Here is an 8936-nt window from a genome sequence, read left to right on the forward strand (position 1 = left end):
TCTCTATAGTCTTGTTCTTGTCTTCTAGCTTCTCCTAGTTCTTTCTCGAGATCTGTGATATTAGTCGCGAGTAAATATCCTCCTCTAGTATCTATTTCATGCTTAAAATCTTCGAGATCTTTGGGAACCGTTGAAGTTCCTGGTGCTACTTCGAATTTCAAGGGGCCATGATCCTCGAGGTCCATTCCTCCTGAGATCAGGGTACTCTTCATCTCCAGGCTGTGGATCTCGTCGAGATAACCCATCAGCCGGAAATGTCGTGCCTTGGACATGTCTAAGAGTGAAATGAAACATTAGAATGTCCTCGATCCATCTATTTATGGTCGCATTCGGTCCCATCCCAGGGTTATTCAACATCCCTTTAATATACTGTGCGTCTGTCTCGACTACTAAGTTGCGTACCCCAATTAACCAGTACTGACACGCTTTCAGGGCACGGAGTAGGCCATAGAGTTCTCTCTTAGGTTGCGAGAACCGAGCTTCTCAGTTCATTTAGCAGTTATAGATCCAAATCGCACGTAATGTCGCTTGGTAGGATCCTCTTCGTCAATTTGATAGATTATAAAGCCGACTGCTTTCCAGGATGTATCTATAGATATCCCGATTTCACCTTTTCCATCTAGTTTTAGAGGTCGCAGAGCAGGGCTATCTAGAACGGCCTTTTTCAAGGTGTTCATAGCGTTTTGTTGATCCTGCTCCCATACGAACGGTGTATTCAGTCTAGTTAGCTTTACGAGTGGTTCTGCTTTCTTAGCATAATCCTTGATATACATTCTGCAGACTCCACAAGTACCTAGGAAACCTCGCACATCCGAGATGTGTTTACACGGTCCCCAATGTTCGATGACTCCTGCTCTATCCGTACTGATTTTTCATCCTTCATACGTACATAGGTGTCCCATGACCATCATCTCGTCAACACAAATAAACGACTTAGGCCCCGAGAAGGTACCTCCGCAGTATTTCATCCTTTGAACTACTCGATTCATGTTCTGCATGTGTTCCCACACGAAACGTCGAATTCCAGGGTTCTCAGGTATAGTCTCATATGATCCGTCCTCAGTTTCGTACCTGGTTTCAGGTCCGCATACCAGCACATCATCAATATAAGGTCGAGTTATATGGGGAATCTCTTCTCGGAGTATATGCGTTACATCTTCATGGAAGATAGGCATGGAATTTGTCCAACCCATTGGTAGTTTTACCAGACGCATCGAACCAAAAGGCGTTTGGAATGTTGTATAATCGCGGGAACTGACTGCTATATTGTGTTCGTCGTATCCAACATATAAATCTAGACAACCTCCACAGGCTCTTCCAGCGAAATGTTCTGATAACTCATCCGTTGCAGGGGGAACTCCAGAGTGCACGATTGTTACTGCATTCAAGGGTTCCAGACTATGTACTAGTCTCAGGCTTTTACCGTCTTTCTTTATCACACAAAACCATCTAGACCGATAGGATGAATTCGAGGGCTCATAGACGCCCGAGTCAATCTTTGACTTGATGATTCGACACACCTCATCATAGATTCCAGGTGGTATGGGTATATTCTTCAAAACCCAAGGCGTATGAGGTACCACAGGAATGTCTATAGGCGGGAAGAAGTCTTCTCGGAAATGTCCTGCCTCAGTGTCTTCCTAGGTGAAACCCTGTTCTTGAAGACACATAAAGTGGTGTACTAGCTTTTGCTCTTTGGGCCATAGAAATCCCATTGGATGGTTCTCATCGATTTTTAGTTTCCGTTCATGTGTATAACGTCCAGTGGGTTCAAAATCAGGAGGGTGAGGATTTAATACTGGCATATCTGCGAGCGGATCTCCTTTTATTTCCCTTACGATCCTGAATTTATCAGGTAAGTCGCCGAGAAGAGGCTTAACTTTCAAGGCAACTGGTTTATATTTCTTAGTGGCTAAGACCGAGACTGGCTTGTAGCCATTGTTATTCATTCTTTCACCTAGATGTTCTAATCCTGGTACTAAAGTCATCTTTTTGTATTTGTCTTTAGTCTCTGGAGTCGGGCGTGACCAATTAGTACATCATACATTATAAATGGGCACCTCTAGATTATCTAGGTCTTGTATTTCTTCTTCACGTTGCGGGTGTACGCAACAGAACATACTTGATTCAGGTGGCATGACTTTCCCTTGAAAATAAGAGTGTAATAAGTCTGCCGCAGCTGTATCTTTTCTTATATCTTCATTGTTCTCGACGGCGGCCATGAGGAACGCATCTCGTAATCCCTCTTTCGAGAAGCTAGCTTTTCCTTCAGGGCTGATATAGGCTTCAATTTCTATGCTTCCATCACTGTTCCTGATGAGTTGTACCGCTAGCTCTCCCTGATCGTCTATCAGATCTTCAAGCTGCGAAAACCCTCGGCCTCAACAGGTCTAGTCATTCTAAATGTCGTTCCTCTCGTGAAAGTAGGAATAGTGCATCGTTGACCAGTGTTAGGATCAGTGCATCATCGACCAGTGTTAGGATCAGTGATAGTGATGACCTGACCTCCGTCAGAATTATTCTTTATAAGACTTTCAGTCACAACATCGAATGGTCTTCCTAGAAGTACTTTGTACGCAGGACTATCGATTACATGGACTTGTAGATAGACTACTACATCTTGGAATAAGAATGGGACGTTCTTTGCGAGACCTAAAGTCTTCATGAGTGAACCATTTGCACTCTGCATATGAATGGTAATATCTGGGTCCCAACCAATGCCTAGGCTTGTCACGATGTGCTCGGCCATTGACACTATTTGGGAACCACCGTCAATCACGCATTCTTCGTGTCCTGTTCTGTTAATCAAAGGGAAGATTGCTCTTAAACTAGTAGACGCCCCTCCGACGATTACTGGTCTCGGAGTTTCCCCAGGTTCCAAAGTATCTAGGTATTGCAAGTATGGGTCGCCAACAATTAAAGATCCTGCAGGGATTATTCCAGCAGTGAACTGCGAGATCATCAGTTGCGCAGGTGGCAGTTTGCTAACCTCGATCATGTCGAATTTCAGGGCCTTGACCCATTCTTCGTCGTCGAGATTTAGGTTTTCTGAACTAAATGGTAGCGGGGCTGAATCTAGATGATCCTCCCCCACACCATATGCACTTTGCACTACTGTTTTAGTCGTGATACGTTTCTTGGCCATTAATTTCACAAGTTCTTTTCTTACTGCAGGCGACAAATCTAACAATTCTTTTGCATTGATTGAAATTGGTGCTTCCAAAACCCTTGACGCGACTTCCTGTGCCCTACCGTCTTTATGGATGGGTAGTGTGTTTTTATATGCAGGAATCCTGTCGTTTTCTAGTGGATCTCGGACTTTCTTGGATATATCTTCAGTTCTCGGATGGCTATTGACTGGCAAGGGCTTGAAACTTATGGCTTTCACGTTCCGGTAGGGAAGATCTCACTGATAAGTTCCTTCCTCGTCATCTGAGGCCTCTTCTACTGTCACTCTTGTCTTAGGTTTTGAGACGGGCTTGGAAGTTTCCTTGCTCGTATCTCTCCCTGACTTTTCTATAATCTTGACTTCATCATCACTCAACCCACGGTCTTCGACGACTTGTTTCTTAGTAATAGTCTGTTCTTTTTGCTTGCCTTTATTTTTAAAACGGTCCTCCGGCTTTTCTAGAGAAACAGTTGTAGGCTTCGACTTGTTATTTCTCCTTGCCTTCATTGGACCATCTAGAAATCCGGCTGGCTGTTGCCAGCACCAGTCCGCATTGACACAAATTGGCTGTTCTCGGTGGGCTGCTGTTGAGCGGAACCATTCGAACTTGAAAACTGGTTCATGAGAACCCGCATTTGATTTATAAATGCATTCGTATCAAAGTTATTTGAACTACTACTTGGGTTAACAGTTTGTCGTACTTGGGGTGGAGCTAGATTACTATTCTGTTGCAGTTGCTGAACGTCTCTTCAAAGTTTATTGATAATGTCATCCTGGGGATCCACAACACGGTTGGCATAGACCGAATTAACTTCACTGCTGAGAGGCGCAGAGAGTTGATAAACCCCTGCTGCGCTATCTATGCCCTCGAAGAACAATTGACCACTTTTCTTCTTGGCAAAGTAATCTATTACTCGTTCAAAAGGTGCTTTCTGTGCGGGTTCCCTAGGTACCGGGTTCCTGTCTCCCATAACTATCTTATTGTTGACTATCTTGAGTAATCCCTCCGCGACATGTTTCTTAGTCTGCTTGCAATCCTTAGCATAATGCCCTAGTTTACGATCATACCAACATACATCATTTGCAGAGGCTGTACTACCTTCACTATTGCGAGATCTAGATTGCTGCATACCAGTGTTCTTTGACTGTTGAAAGGCTTCTAACAGTTGCTTCTGGCGTGCATCACTCTGTTTCTCATTGAGATCATGTTACGGTTATTCTTTTCTTTTCTTTTCTTTTTCCTTTTCTTACGTGTTTACGCTTACGCTATGCTGCGATTTCGATCGGACGCTGCTGCGGCACTATCTTTAGCCTACGCAACGTGTATTTAAGTAGAGCCTCAGCTGGTCTAAACCCCAGCTTCGGCTAAGGTTTATTCTACCTAACATCGAACTCCGTTCTTCGTGATTACCTGTTCCATCGACTTGCGTTGCCTTTGATCTGTTGGATCGTCGTCTACCGAAGTGCGAGTAGCGACCCCGACACATCTAAGTCGATAAGAGTTAGTGGCTAACATTTAGCCGAAGCTCGCTCTACGTTGCTCAGCGTCACTTCCGAGAAAGAGCGCTGCCCAACCATCTTCCGAGAAATCACCCCGCTTGACCAGAGAGGTCATCGCCTACGTTCGTGTGGACAACCCGGTGCTTGTCAACGTACGGCGAGTGGACCAACGGAAAAGCCCTCACTCCCAGCATTCATCCTATACATTACATCGTCGCACTAGCCCTGTGGCTAATCCCCGCTCGGCTATTGCTCCTGTTGTTAGTAGCGGGCTTGATTGTAAGGACCATCCGAAACGACGACTTACTCCTTGGAGTACTCTTCACTATATCCTTCACCTTCGTTCTTATCGGACTCGGAATATCAGCAGTGGTACTAGCAGGATTGTTAGCCGCCCTGTACGCGATATATCCCCGCCTCGTTTAGGAACAACGTATCCCAACACGAAACCTTTCGTGCTCGCCCTCCAGCTTGCATCGCTATTAACAATCATCTTGTTGATAGTAACAAGCTCCTCCGATTCAGAAGAGTGTGAGATCTTGTTGATGAACGGTTCTAACTACGAAACCGACCTCAGCCTGATCATCGCGCTTTTAATCGTTCTTACCATTCTTGCGGTATACCAGCTTGCATGGTCAATCGTCGACCTGCGCAAAGGATAGATCCCTATACGGATGCCCTGGTCCGACGCCATTCCTGCAATCTTCGTAACTTTTATCGCCTTTTTCTTGTCCATTTCTTTATATTACACACTCCGCTGTTGCCGACAGCAGAGAAGGGTACGACCTCAACTACCCTTCCACTACGTGCCCAGCGTACCCGCATACCCCCCGCAGGTGATAGATATCCCCGCGGCTTCGCAACAAACCCTACCAGTCCCAGAAACTCCTCGGCTAGAGCTACACTCTCTCTATGGAGAGTCCCTCTACGGATCGTCGCGACCCAGCTCGCGATCCTCAGAGTCGAGCACCGACTCCTACAGAAGCGCCACCGACGAGTCAACCGACTCCGTCGACATCACCGATACCCGGGGCGTATTCCTCGACAGAGGAGACTCGCCCCTACCAGGCCTCTTCGACCAGCCTTCAGTCGAAGGCGAGTCAAGCCCCGACAGAGGCCGAGGACAAGGCACCAGGCATCTGGTCACGGGCGAAGAAAGCCCTGACACCGAGTTCGAAGGGGACGAGCTCACCGAGTGGGAAAGAACCCGCCTCGACGACCTCCTCGACGACATCTACCCGAACACGGAGGAGGATGCAACCTATACCGGAGACAACTGGTCCGGAAGGTCGTCCACCAAGTGGGTTGAAGCCCAGTGGGGAGACTCCGACCTCGGAGCAGAGCGCCGAAGGTTTATACAGAGGCAAAAGGACGACTACGACGCCGATTCCGGAGAGCTTGGCCTCGGAGCCTCCGCAGCTTCCACCAGTACAACTCGTTCACAGTCTCTTCCAAGGGCCTGGCCAACCAATAGAGGCCCCCCAGTCGGCTGGCATCCCAGCACCAGCTGGGTCTATGCCGACAACGGGGAAGAGACTCCTGTGGCCAGAATCACGACCGGAAGAGAGCCCGACCCGATCCCTGAAAGGTCCGAGACACCAACGCTCCCTACCCCCGTCCCCTCGATCGAGCCGACGAGTGGGGAGCTTTGGAGCGAGTTCCCAGATCTCGACCCCGAGGAACTTGGGACAATTACCGCCGCCGAGCGACTCGCCGGAGTCTCCAACTGGGAACCGTCCGTCCCGTCGCGAGCCTTCGCCGATCCCGTCCCCCTCGCCCAGCGCCCGTGGCCACTCCTTTATCACACGTACGTCGAGTCCCTCCGACTCAGTCGAGCTGCCAGGGAGTCCTCAGAGGTCCAGGCCAGAATGGAGCGAGGCCGAGCGCACGATGCACGCATTCGACGTGCTGAGGAAGACGCCCTCTATGGACCCAACGGCTTCTGGGACTTACCCGTCGAGCCCGACGCCACCCCCGCTGAAATCGAAAATCGAGTACGAGCCGCTGCCGTTCGCTACTCCGGATACGCCCGGAGGGCCGGAGCCGACCTCGAGGCCCGAGCTCGAGCATGGAGAGTCTACCAGGAGGAGATCTCCAACGAAGACTCCGACATCGGGAGGTGGAGGCGAAACAAGGAAATCGACCGAATCGCCAGAGAGAGGAAGGAGGCAGAGGATGCCCAGTCGGCCCCCAAACCAGGCCCTGGAACCGACGGTAATGGCGGCGGTGAAGCAGGTCCTTCTTCAGGGGCCAGTGCCTAGGCCGGGCATTTTTGAATTATTACCCTGGCATGGACTATACGAGATAATGATGGAGGACATGGAAAGAGACCCTCAGTGGCTCTTCTCCGAGGCGGGCGAAGATTACCGCCACGCAAAACAAATGGGGGATGTATACCTAATGAGGAACATCCTCGAAGTAGAAACCTGGCACCGGGCGGCTATCGTCTGGAACCTGGTCAACCCCACTGCGCCGCAGCGGGGGTGTGAACCGTACCGAAGACCTCAACCAATGCCTCCACCCACGGATCACTCAAACTTCTTCCCCGAAGGCTTCTTTGGAGGAGCGGGAGAAGACGACGACGACATGGACGATCCAGGCGCTGGGCCGTCCCGCACCGACAAAGGGAAGGGGTCCACCGTGCCCCCGTTCCCGCCAAATCCGCCGCGTTACCCGGACCCTGCTGGATACCCTCCTCCGGGAGAAAACCGCAATCTACGATCAGTCTCACGACCGCCTAAACCTCCGGTACCACCGCACGTACCATCCCCTCCGGATCCAATTCCTCCCTGGCAACTCGCGCCGGGAGCCGTCAACAATCCCTGGAATGACGTTAAACCCAAATTGGTGACTCAACCAGAGTACTTTACCGGGGTATCCTCGGATATCACGCGTTTCCTGCATCACTGCGAAGTTTACTTCGCGGTGTTCCCCATGTATTACTCCATGAATGATCAGGGGCACAACCCCTACCGCATAACGTTCGCTCAGGGGTACTTACGAGGGGACGCGCAGCAGTGGTGGGTCGACCAATACTACCGATACCGAGACCCACAAGGTCATTGGAGATTCCCCACCTGGGCAGAATTCTCCGAGGATCTCCGACGTGAGTTCCGTGAGGTGGCGGAGTTAACCATTTGGAAATCGGAATGGAAGAAGGTCCGACAAGCGGATTTCAAATCCGCAGTCGAATTCTTCGCGAAGTTCGAACGGCTGGCCCACAAGTGCGAGGAGTTCGGCGACGAGAAGCAGATGTTCGAAGCAGTAGAAGCGGCGATAAGGCCGACGGTGCGAAACACGGTTATGCATGGGGACAACGAGCGCCCCACAACCTACGCACAGTGGAAGGCGCAGGTCCTAAGGATCGACGCCAATTATCGATACGGGGTCGCCCAAGGACTGGGCAGTAAGTCCTCCTCGAACCCAGGGGGTTCGGGTCGAGGCAATCAATCGAAAGGAAGCGGGTCAGGTGGCGATAAGAAGGACGCCACAGGAACCACTTATGGCGGTGCCGGACAGCCGATGGAGATCGACAAACTCCGATCCGACAAGCGATGCTTCAAGTGCGGAAACACGGGGTGGAGTCCGAAACATAAATGCCCCGACGACAAGTCGAAGTGGCTCCCGGTTAAACTCCCCCCTCGCAAGAAGATCCCTACCCAACGCCTCCGCCAACTACTTGCTGAAGCAGAGAAGGAGGAAAACGGCAAGGACACGAAGATCGAGGAAGTAAAGGAGGAGAAGAAGTCGTCAAAAGACGAGCCGACGTCGAAATAAGCGATTCGACGGCGTCGGCCAAGGACATAGTTTCTATTGGTACGCACTCATGTAACGCTAACAAGACTTATACTACGTATGTAGGTACTCCGTTCGAACAATATACCAACCTTTTCGCCGCGTTACCAATCGAAGAAACTATAGAAAATGAATCGCCAGTCAGCAACGGCGTAGAAGGGGATTTCCGCCGCTTAGCGCGGTCTGCGCCTAGCATAGAACCCCGAGGGGCTGTCCCACCTCTGGAACCCCCGCTTGACCGCAAAGAGGCCGCTGCCGCAGGTCAAGTACAGGCCGAGGTCAGACGTGACTGCGGTCGCCCGGGCAGGGAGAAACGGCCGACGACTCCGACATTCGGGACAACAAACGTGCCCAATGTTAGCGGCGGGAATGCAGCTGAGGCCGGGAACCCAGGAGACCACCTTCCCTCAGTAGCCATCTCGTCGGCAAACGGTGAAGACCTCTCGGGGGAGCCAATACGTGTGCGCCTACC

Source organism: Desarmillaria tabescens (assembly GCF_030435595.1).
Source record: "Desarmillaria tabescens strain CCBAS 213 chromosome Unknown EV420scaffold_15, whole genome shotgun sequence".
NCBI classification, from domain to species: Eukaryota; Fungi; Basidiomycota; class Agaricomycetes; order Agaricales; family Physalacriaceae; genus Desarmillaria; species Desarmillaria tabescens.